This window comes from Amblyomma mixtum, chromosome 5 (assembly GCF_055824585.1).
Source record: "Amblyomma mixtum isolate Tamu chromosome 5, ASM5582458v1, whole genome shotgun sequence".
In the NCBI taxonomy this organism is placed as follows: Eukaryota; Metazoa; Arthropoda; class Arachnida; order Ixodida; family Ixodidae; genus Amblyomma; species Amblyomma mixtum.
Genome location: NC_143016.1, coordinates 183,802,255 through 183,813,813, shown reverse-complemented (window position 1 = coordinate 183,813,813; position 11,559 = coordinate 183,802,255). Strand labels below are relative to the sequence as shown.

Below are 11,559 nucleotides of genomic sequence, written 5' to 3'. Positions count from 1 at the left end.
AACCTAACCTAACCTAACCTAACCTAACCTAACCTAACCTAACCTAACCTAACCTAACCTAACCTAACCTAACCTAACCTAACCTAACCTAACCTAACCTAACCTAACCTAACCTAACCTAACCTAACCTAACCTAACCTAACCTAACCTAACCTAACCTAACCTAACCTAACCTAACCTAACCTAACCTAACCTAACCTAACCTAACCTAACCTAACCTAACCTAACCTAACCTAACCTAACCTAACCTAACCTAACCTAACCTAACCTAACCTAACCTAACCTAACCTAACCTAACCTAACCTAACCTAACCTAACCTAACCTAACCTAACCTAACCTAACCTAACCTAACCTAACCTAACCTAACCTAACCTAACCTAACCTAACCTAACCTAACCTAACCTAACCTAACCTAACCTAACCTAACCTAACCTAACCTAACCTAACCTAACCTAACCTAACCTAACCTAACCTAACCTAACCTAACCTAACCTAACCTAACCTAACCTAACCTAACCTAACCTAACCTAACCTAACCTAACCTAACCTAACCTAACCTAACCTAACCTAACCTAACCTAACCTAACCTAACCTAACCTAACCTAACCTAACCTAACCTAACCTAACCTAACCTAACCTAACCTAACCTAACCTAACCTAACCTAACCTAACCTAACCTAACCTAACCTAACCTAACCTAACCTAACCTAACCTAACCTAACCTAACCTAACCTAACCTAACCTAACCTAACCTAACCTAACCTAACCTAACCTAACCTAACCTAACCTAACCTAACCTAACCTAACCTAACCTAACCTAACCTAACCTAACCTAACCTAACCTAACCTAACCTAACCTAACCTAACCTAACCTAACCTAACCTAACCTAACCTAACCTAACCTAACCTAACCTAACCTAACCTAACCTAACCTAACCTAACCTAACCTAACCTAACCTAACCTAACCTAACCTAACCTAACCTAACCTAACCTAACCTAACCTAACCTAACCTAACCTAACCTAACCTAACCTAACCTAACCTAACCTAACCTAACCTAACCTAACCTAACCTAACCTAACCTAACCTAACCTAACCTAACCTAACCTAACCTAACCTAACCTAACCTAACCTAACCTAACCTAACCTAACCTAACCTAACCTAACCTAACCTAACCTAACCTAACCTAACCTAACCTAACCTAACCTAACCTAACCTAACCTAACCTAACCTAACCTAACCTAACCTAACCTAACCTAACCTAACCTAACCTAACCTAACCTAACCTAACCTAACCTAACCTAACCTAACCTAACCTAACCTAACCTAACCTAACCTAACCTAACCTAACCTAACCTAACCTAACCTAACCTAACCTAACCTAACCTAACCTAACCTAACCTAACCTAACCTAACCTAACCTAACCTAACCTAACCTAACCTAACCTAACCTAACCTAACCTAACCTAACCTAACCTAACCTAACCTAACCTAACCTAACCTGACCTGACCTAACCTAACCTAACCTAACCTAACCTAACCTAACCTAACCTAACCTAACCTAACCTAACCTAACCTAACCTACAGGTCACCGAAAGAGGCTGCCTGCCTACTTTGGAGGTGCTTGGAGGCAAAGCAACCTCTCCAGTGCATGTGAAGCTGTCTGCTTTAGTCCCATTTTTCGCTCCTGTTACCAACTTTCCCGTTTAACCTTCTTTTCAGGTAACAGTTGTGAACAACAAAAACAGTATTTGCTTCTTGTGAGACTTGCGTTGCTCTTGCTAGCATGAGTCTGCCAGTGATTAATTAACTGCCACGCAGTTTGCTCACAATGCAGTGGGCAGGTTGTGGTGATGATGCCTCAAGGTAAGACTTGGTAGCTAGGTAGGTTGGATATGTTTGAATAGTTTCTAAATTTTGTTCTCATTTGCCTATTAAATATTTCTGGTGACGTCTCCGAAAAACATCAGTCTATTCTAGGCTTGGCCTCACGAGTGTTTTACAGCAGGAAAAGCATTGCAAAATGTTCTTTTTCCCAGCTAAGGTTGTGCAGTGGCACTTTCTCATGCTTGTTCTGACAAGTGCTTGTTCTGACAACATTAAGTTTTTTTCCCCAATGAATGCACCAAGTTTGAATTGATGATATCCACTTAACCTTCATATAACTTTTGATCTTGCATGGAAACTTGTATGGAATTTTGGATCTTGTATACACTATGCAGTCATCCGCAAAGAGTTAGATTGGTACCCCAGGGTCAGCTCATAAATGGATATCATTGTTTACAGTTCCTGAAAAGGCAGTCAGTTTCTATAATTACGTTGTTTTAAATCCCTATAGCATTGATAAGGAACAAATTCAAATGCCTTAGAAAGGTTTAGAATGATAGCACCTAACTGACCCTTTACATAAACAGCATTTTCGATGTCGTAAGTTATTCCTTCCAACTGTGTGGTTGTAGATAACTGGGATTGAAAGCCGTGTTTAACTGTAAAGGAGATTTCAGCTTAAATTCAGTTTAAATACTGCCTTTTTATGGACACTCTCTGTTTATTTTTGGAAAGTGCATCTGTATGAGAATCCACAGGAGTGACTCGACACAATCCCTGTAAAAATCATTAAAGATAATATTGATTTATTAGCGGTGCATTTATTACACCTGTTTAATCACTGTATTCAGAGCTCAACATTGCCTAAAAAGCTAAAGGTCGCTAAAGTGGTGCCTATTCATAAAGAGGTCAGTACCAAGTAATTACGGGCCAATTTCGGTCCTCAGTATTATTAACACAATTTTTGAAAAATGTCTGTGTTCACATGTCAGGAAATTCGTAAGCAAATATAGCATAATGAGCGCCAGTCAGCACGGCTTCACACCGGAGAGGTCCTAGAGGAGAGGGTGGCGTGTTATTCAAAGTCTTCAGTGACGAACATGCACATGTACCGACTAATACAAAACTCGTCAGCGTCAATACTTGCCGCTGCACTGCGCTATCATTAAACAGACAAACTGTTGTTTCACATGTTCGCAGTGAACGACTGTGAAAGCTGTAATGATACACAGCAAATTGTTTTCGGAACTATCAAGCGTAATCGCGCTCTTTCAGAGCATTATGCTCACTTCTAGCGAGCGTGGAAACCGCAACGCGTCCAGCGTGGTTACAGGAAGTGAGAAGGACCCGTACCAGCAGCGATGAGTAATAGCTCGTTCAGAAAAAAAAAACAGAAATCTTGCAACTGTGCGTTATCCATCCAACCAGGGCGAAGCGAGCAGCGCACGCTTCACCCTCACCATGCCCCCGCCGAACTGCGCGCCTGGCGTAGCAAATAGAGAAAGCGGCCCCTAGCGCCAAACGCTGCAGGAAATATGCTAGTTCAGTGCAAGCATGAAAGCACGCGCACGCGCACTGCGATGTCTGTCTCGACGCCAGAAGCGCAACATCAGACGGCGCGGCGATGCAGTTTTATCTGATAATGACCGACCCTCGCGTGCCCCGACTTATTTTGCCGCCGGGTGTACACAATAATGACACGCTCTGTGATAAATTTGGGCAAGAGGAGGGCTGAATTTCAATGCCCGAGTGCGTTCTTTAAAATCAAAGTAACTGCCTAGACCATCTGTATGCGTGTTTCAATGTTATCTCCATGCGTTTTGTACGGCGTCTAAACTGGGTCGGGTATACAGCGCATGCACTAGGCGTCAGTCAGACATAAAGTAAGGCAAATAAAGTCAGGCAAATAAAGTAGGAGGAATAATATATTCAGGTGGTTGCATGACCTTCGGCCGGTTTGTGCGTATTCTCTGCACAAATCAATTATTGAAATAGGTATCAAATTCATCATCATAAGCCTGACTGCGCCCAGCGAAGGGTCAACACCACTGCAATATCTCTCCTGCTACCTCGTCCCTGTGCGAATCCTCTCACGTAACTGCGTGTCACCCCGTGCAATCCTTGCGTTCCCTTGGAGTGTCCGTTACACTTGAAGATAAGTCTAAAGAGCAGAGGCGAAGAAGCGTTACAAAATATCTTCCTCTCATCAGCCGGGCTCATGTCAGCGCATGTCGAAATCTGGCTGAGAATAGGTTTTGGAGAACTTGGCTGACCCTTCACCCAAGTGGCAGTAATTAAATTCACGGCGGATCCTGTACCTCTAAAGGGGAGATAAAGAATTAGTCTTGACACTCTTCGGATGGCCGTGTACCGCAGGCTCTACCGCAGGAGGCATTGGCCGTGACCTTCGGGGATTCGCTGGGAGGAGTGATGCCCTCTCGTGCAACACGCTCTAAAGACAGAGATATGACTGAGTTGTACGCTGCCAATTTCACTGATTAGTGGCTTGATTCATTTTTGCTTGTAACCTCCAGTTAACCGGAGTGTTAACTGGAGTGTTAACCTAACCTAACCTAACCTAGCCTAGCCTAGCCTAGCTTAACCTAACGTGACCTGACCTGACCTGACCTGACCTGACCCGACCCGACCCGACCCGACCCGACCTAACCTAACCTAATCTAACCTAACCCAACCTAACCTAACCTAACCTAACCCAACCCAACCCAACACAACCTAACCTAACCTAACCTAACCTAACCCAACCCAACCCAACCTAACCTAACCCAACCCAACCTAACCTAACGCAACCTAACCTAACCTAGCCTAACCTAACCTAACGCAACCTAACCTAACCTAACCCAACCCAACCCAACCCAACCTAACCTAACCTAGCCTAACCTAACCTAATGCAACCTAACCTAACCTAACCTAACCCAGCCCAACCCAACCCAACCCAACCCAACCTAACCTAACCTAACCTAACCTAACCTAACCTAACCCAACCCAACCCAACCCAACCTAACCTAACGCAACCTAACCTAACCTAGCCTAACCTAACCTAACGCAACCTAACCTAACCTAACCTAAACTAACCCAACCTAACCTAACCTAACCCAACCCAACCCAACCCAATCCAACCCAACCCAACCTAACCCAACCTAACCCAACCTAACCCAACCCAACCTAACCTAACCTAACCTAACCTAACCAAACCTAACCTAGCCTAGCCTACCTTAACTTAACCTAACGCAACCTAACCAACCTAACGCAACCCAACCCAACCCAACCTAACCTAACCTAACCTAACCAAACCTAACCTAACCTAACCTAACCTAACCTAGCCTAGCCTAGCCTAGCTTAACCTAACGTGACCTGACCTGACCTGACCTGACCCGACCCGACCCGACCCGACCCGACCTAACCTAACCTAACCTAACCCAACCTAACCTAACCCAACCCAACCCAACACAACCTAACCTAACCTAACCCAACCCAACCCAACCTAACCTAACCCAACCCAACCTAACCTAACGCAACCTAACCTAACCTAGCCTAACCTAACCTAACGCAACCTAACCTAACCTAACCCAACCCAACCCAACCCAACCCAACCCAACCTAACCTAACCTAGCCTAACCTAACCTAACGCAACCTAACCTAACCTAACCTAACCTAACCCAACCCAACCCAACCCAACCCAACCCAACCTAACCTAACCTAACCTAACCTAACCTAACCTATCCTGTCCTAACCTAACCTACAGGTCACCGAAAGAGGCTGCCTGCCTACTCTGGAGGTGCTTGGAGGCAAAGCAACCTCTCCAGTGCATGTGAAGCTGTCTGCTTTAGTCCCATTTTTCGCTCCTGTTACCAAGTTTCCCGTTAAACCTTCTTTTCAGGTAACAGTTGTGAACAACAAAAACAGTATTTGCTTCTTGTGAGACTTGCGTTGCTCTTGCTAGCATGAGTCTGCCAGTGATTAATTAACTGCCACGCAGTTTGCTCACAATGCAGTGGGCAGGTTGTGGTGATGATGCCTCAAGGTAAGACTTGGTAGCTAGGTAGGTTGGATATGTTTGAATAGTTTCTAAATTTTGTTCTTATTTGCCTATTAAATATTTCTGGTGAGGTCTCCGAAAAACATCAGTCTATTCTAGGCTTGGCCTCACGAGTGTTTTACAGCAGGAAAAGCATTGCAAAATCTTCTTGTTCCCAGCTCAGGTTGTGCAGTGGCACTTTCTCATGCTTGTTCTGACAACTGCTTGTTCTGACAACATTAAGTTTTTTTCCCCAATGAATGCACCAAGTTTGAATTGATGATATCCACTTAACCTTCATATAACTTTTGATCTTGTATGGAAACTTGTATGGAATTTTGGATCTTGTATACACTATGCAGTCATCCGCAAAGAGTTAGATTGGTACCCCAGGGTCAGCTCATAAATGGATATCATTCATGCATATTAAGAACACATTGTTTACAGTTCCTCAAAAGGCAGTCAGTTTCTATAATTACGTTGTTTTAAATCCCTATAGCATTGATAAGGAACAAATTCAAATGCCTTAGAAAGGTTTAGAAAGATAGCACCTAACTGACCCTTTACATAAACAGCATTTTCGATGTCGTAAGTTATTCCTTCCAACTGTGTGGTTGTAGATAACTGGGATTGAAAGCCGTGTTTAACTGTAAAGGAGATTTCAGCCTAAATTCAGTTTAAATACTGCATTTTTATGGACACTCTCTGTTTATTTTTGGAAAGTGCATCTGTATGAGAATCCACAGGAGTGACTCGACACAATCCCTGTAAAAATCATTAAAGATAATATTGATTTATTAGCCGTGCTTTTATTACAACTGTTTAATCACTGTATTCAGAGCTCAACATTGCCTGAAAAGCTAAAGGTCGCTAAAGTGGTGCCTATTCATAAAGAGGGAGAGCAGTCAGTACCAAGTAATTACGGGCCAATTTCGGTCCTCAGTATTATTAACACAATTTTTTAAAAATGTCTGTGTTCACATGTCAGGAAATTCGTAAGCAAATATAGCATAATGAACGCCAGTCAGCACGGCTTCACACCGGAGAGGTCCTAGAGGAGAGGGTGGCGTGTTATTCAAAGTCTTCAGTGACGAACATGCACATGTACCGACTAGTATAAAACTCGTCAGCGTCAATACTTGCCGCTGCACTGCGCTATCATTAAACAGACAAACTGTTGTTTCACATGTTCGCAGTGAACGACTGTGAAAGCTGTAATGATACACAGCAAATTGTTTTCGGAACTATCAAGTGTAATTTGCGCTCTTTCAGAGCATTATGCTCACTTCTAGCGAGCGTGGAAACCGCAACGCGTCCAGCGTGGTTACAGGAAGTGAGAAGGACCCGTACCAGCAGCGATGAGTAATAGCTCGTTCAGAAAAAAAAAAAAACAGAAATCTTGCAACTGTGCGTTATCCGTCCAACCAGGGCGAAGCGAGCAGTGCACGCTTCACCCTCGCCATGCCCCCGCCGAACTGCGCGCCTGGCGTAGCAAATAGAGAAAGCGGCCCCTAGCGCCAAACGCTGCAGGAAATATGCTAGTTCAGTGCAAGCATGACAGCACGCGCACGCGCACTGCGATGTCTGTCTCGACGCCAGAAGCGCAACATCAGACGGCGCGGCGATGCAGTTTTATCTCATAATGACCGACTCTCGCGTGCCCCGACTTATTTTGCCGCCGGGTGTACACAATAATGACACGCTCTGTGATAAATTTGGGCAAGAGGAGGGCTGAATTTCAATGCCCGAGTGCGTTCTTTAAAATCAAAGTAACTGCCTAGACCATCTGTATGCGTTTTTCAATGTTATCTCCATGCGTTTTGTACGGCGTCTAAACTGGGTCGGGTATACAGCGCATGCACTAGGCGTCAGTCAGACATAAAGTAAGGCAAATAAAGTCAGGCAAATAAAGTAGGAGGAATAATATATTCAGGTGGTTGCATGACCTTCGGCCGGTGTGTGCGTATTCTCTGCACAAATCAATTATTGAAATAGGTATCAAATTCATCATCATAAGCCTGACTGCGCCCAGCGAAGGGTCAACACCACTGCAATATCTCTCCTGCTACCTCGTCCCTGTGCGAATCCTCTCGCGTAACTGCGTGTCACCCCGTGCAATCCTTGCCTTCCCTTGGAGTGTCCGTTACACTTGAAGATAAGTCTAAAGAGCAGAGGCGGAAGAAGCGTTACAAAATATCTTCCTCTCATCAGCCGGGCTTATGTCAGCGCATGTCGAAATCTGGCTGAGAATAGGTTTTGGAGAACTTGGCTGACCCTTCACCCAAGTGGCAGTAATTAAATTCACGGCGGATCCTGTACCTCTAAAGGGGATATAAAGAATTAGTCTTGACACTCTTCGGATGGCCGTGTACCGCAGGCTCTACCGCAGGAGGCATTGGCCGTGACCTTCGGGGATTCGCTGGGAGGAGTGATGCCCTCTCGTGCAACACGCTCTAAAGACAGAGATATGACTGAGTTGTACGCTGCCAATTTCACTGATTAGTGGCTTGATTCATTTTTGCTTGTTACCTCCAGTTAACCGGAGTGTTGTGCAACGAGGAGAGCTAAAACACGCTGGTGCGAATAGAGCCGCGAGGGTTTGCGTTCTCGTGTAACCTCGCTGGGTGCGGACATTCATGAAAGTCTGAGGTGTAACGAAGGGAGAGGTCGCGCTCTCCTGTAATGCAGTCAGTTCGAGGCTACGACTATGAGTTCTTAGAGCGAGGACGGTAGAAAGTCATTTCGCATGACTCTGCGGCTGTGCCATCGCACGGATTGCTAACGAGTATGCCTTCACAATGCAAGTCCCTACCATGTTAGCCGCCCACCTGGGCGCTACCCTCGTGTCGGCTGGCTTGTCGAGTAGCACGAGGTGTCAAACATCAGTCGGCAGTAGTGGCGCTGAAGGTTTTCGCCACTGAACAGAACTTTCCAGCCCTTTGCGCCACTCCCGAATGTTTCTTGGCGCCATCTTCCCACATCGGAACCATCCTCCAAACGTGGGAAGCCCCATCGTCATCAACAACTGCAGGAATTACATGGATAAAAGACCAGCGGCAGTCATCTGCGTTCTGTGGACTGTGCGGCTGTGCCATTGCACGGATCGCTAACCAGTTTGCCCTCACAAGCCAGGTCAGTTACCCCAACTAATTGTCCATGTCTTGGTGCCGCTGCCGAGCGCACAGCGCTGCTTTTGCCGACCCGACCCGACCCGACCCGACCCAACCTGACCTGACCTGACCTGACCTGACCTAACCTAACCTAACCTAACCTAACCTTACCTTACCTTACCTAACCTAACATAACCTAACCTAACCTAACCTAACCTAACCTAACCTTGTATCGTACATGATACGCTTGCGCTGTGCGTGCCAGCCCATCCCGAACCGACCGCTGCCGTTGTCGCCTACACACGTGCCTACATCGACCTGCCCCTATAAAACCGAGCAGCTGCTATCAATAAACGTTCATTCTGTTCTTGCTTGACCTGGTCGTTACATGGTGTCAGAAGTGGGCCGACTGTCTGCCTCTCAAGCAGTGGCTTGAACAAGAAACGCAAAGGCGTCGCCTACAAGCCAGGAAAAATGGAGCTACTCAAGCCGCCCGACCAGCTACTTCTGACCGGGAACATCGCAAAGAAGTGGGCGTTGTTTAAGCAGAAGTTCGAGCTCTTTTTGGAAGCAACAGCATCGACCAACGAGCCAAGGACGGAAGCTGCTAAGACTGCGCTGCTGCTAAGTGTTGCCGGCGATGACGCTCTTGAGGTATTTAATAACTTCACTTTTTCGGCGGAAGAAAGCAAGAATGACTATGCAACGGTTGTGAGCAAGTTTGAAGCGTACTGTAAGGAGCAGAAGAATGAGGTCTACGAGAGGTACGCGTTTCGCTCAAGGATTCAAGCGGAAGGCGAACCTTTTGAACAATTTCTACGCGACCTGCGAAAGCTAGCCCAGAGTTGCAACTTCTCAACACTGAGCGACGGAATGATCCGTGACCAGATTGTGTTCGGCACAAATAATCCGAAGCTACGGGAGAAACTGCTCAAAGTTAAAGACCTAACGCTGCTTAAAGCAGAACAGAGCTGCAAAGCTGCCGAAGTGTCTGCTCACCAAAATGAGACCTGGGGCCAAATGGAAAGGCAAGTGGCGTCGGTAAAACGGCGTGAACGGTTCAGATGCAGCCGATGCAACCGATTGCACGAGCGGAACAAGTGTCCGGCGTTCGGGAAGACATGTTTTGCGTGCAAAGGGGCCAATCATTTCGCGGCCTGCTGCCAGAAAGAGCCTGCAGTCAGTGCAGTCGTTCACGACGAGGACAACTTCGACATCCTCTATGTAAGGGTATGTAAGCGACACGGAGATAGCTGGCGACCTGTCGCCTACGCATCACGCGTCATGAGTGAGACTGAGCAAAGGTACTCACAAACAGAGAAAGAAACAGTGGGAATAACTTTTGGATGTGAAAAATTTCACTATTTCGTTTACGGCCGAAGAATTGTTACCGAGACGGACCACCGCCCCCTCCTAGCAATTGCGTCGAAAGGAATCGGCGATATGCCACCACGGCTTCAGCGGTTTTTCTTGCGCTTGTGCAAGTACGATTATTCCCTTCAATTCGTACCAGGGAAAGAGCTGCTGCTGGCCGATATGCTGTCAAGGGCGTCACCCAAGAAACCACTGGACATCACAGGCTCTGAAGACGAAGTAGAAGTTCATGCGGTTGGAGCGGTCACGGACATGGTGAGCAGAAAAACACTTAATCGACTTGTGGAGGCCACGGCAAACGATCCGGATCTACAGTCGGTTATACGGTACATAACAGCCGGCGGTAACCTGAGTGGCAGCATGAAACCATTTGCGGCGGAATTGTCCCTGATTGAAGGCATTGTGTTTAAAGGCACTAAAGTAGTCATCCCAAAGTGTATGAGGGCGGAAATGCTTCAACGAATACATGAGGGACATTTGGGCCTGAATAAGAGTAAAGCAAGAGCTCGACAGCTAGTGTTCTGGTCCGGACTCAACTCCGATATCGAAACGATGTTGAAAGGTTGCACAGTCTGCCGGAAATATGCCTACCAACTTCAACGCGAGCCATTTCTGATGCGCCCAACACCACATTACGCGTGGTACAGAGTCCGCGTCGACATCTTCCAGCACGGCGGTAGTTCCTACTTGTGCGTGTATGATGCCCTATCGAACTTCCCAGAGGTTGAACGACTAAGCGACACAACAGCCCGCACTATCATTGACAAATTGAGTGGGATCTTCGCCCGTTACGGGATCCCTGTGGAAGTTTGCAGCGACAACGGTCCCCAGTTCTCCTCTCACGAATTTGCTGTTTTTGCATCCAGGTACGAGTTCAAGCACATTACGTCGAGCCCTGCATTTCCACAGTCTAATGGACTTGCCGAGAAGGGTGTTCAAATCGTAAAGAAAATCCTGAAAAAATCGCAAGAGACACGGGAAGACTTCTGGCTTGGACTGCTTTCCTACCGTTCGACTCCGTTGGAGGACGGTCGTTCGCCGGGTGAGCTCCTGCAAGGCAGAAGACTGCGTACGCGACTTCCCGACTTCAGCCAACAGCCAAAAACAACAGTCTTCAAACGCAAGCCGCTCGACACCGGCGCAAAATCCCTACCGGCCCTCCGGAAAGGAGAAGTTGTTAGGATCCGTCACAAACAGTGGACTCGCAAAG

The 11,559-nt window shown here is 46.5% G+C and overlaps 1 long non-coding RNA gene across 2 annotated transcripts in view; it reads left to right on the top strand.

Moving 5' to 3' along the window:
- Window positions 1-11,559, top strand: part of LOC149345034 (uncharacterized) — a 101,518-nt gene extending 89,959 nt beyond the window's left edge. Inside the window, exon 2 of one of the 2 annotated variants that reach the window (XR_016282811.1) lies at window positions 11,216-11,559. This is a non-coding gene — a long non-coding RNA (uncharacterized LOC149345034). Of the gene's footprint in view, window positions 1-10,488; window positions 10,802-11,215 lie in introns of those variants that run through there. The other variant, XR_016282810.1, reaches the window with a different exon arrangement.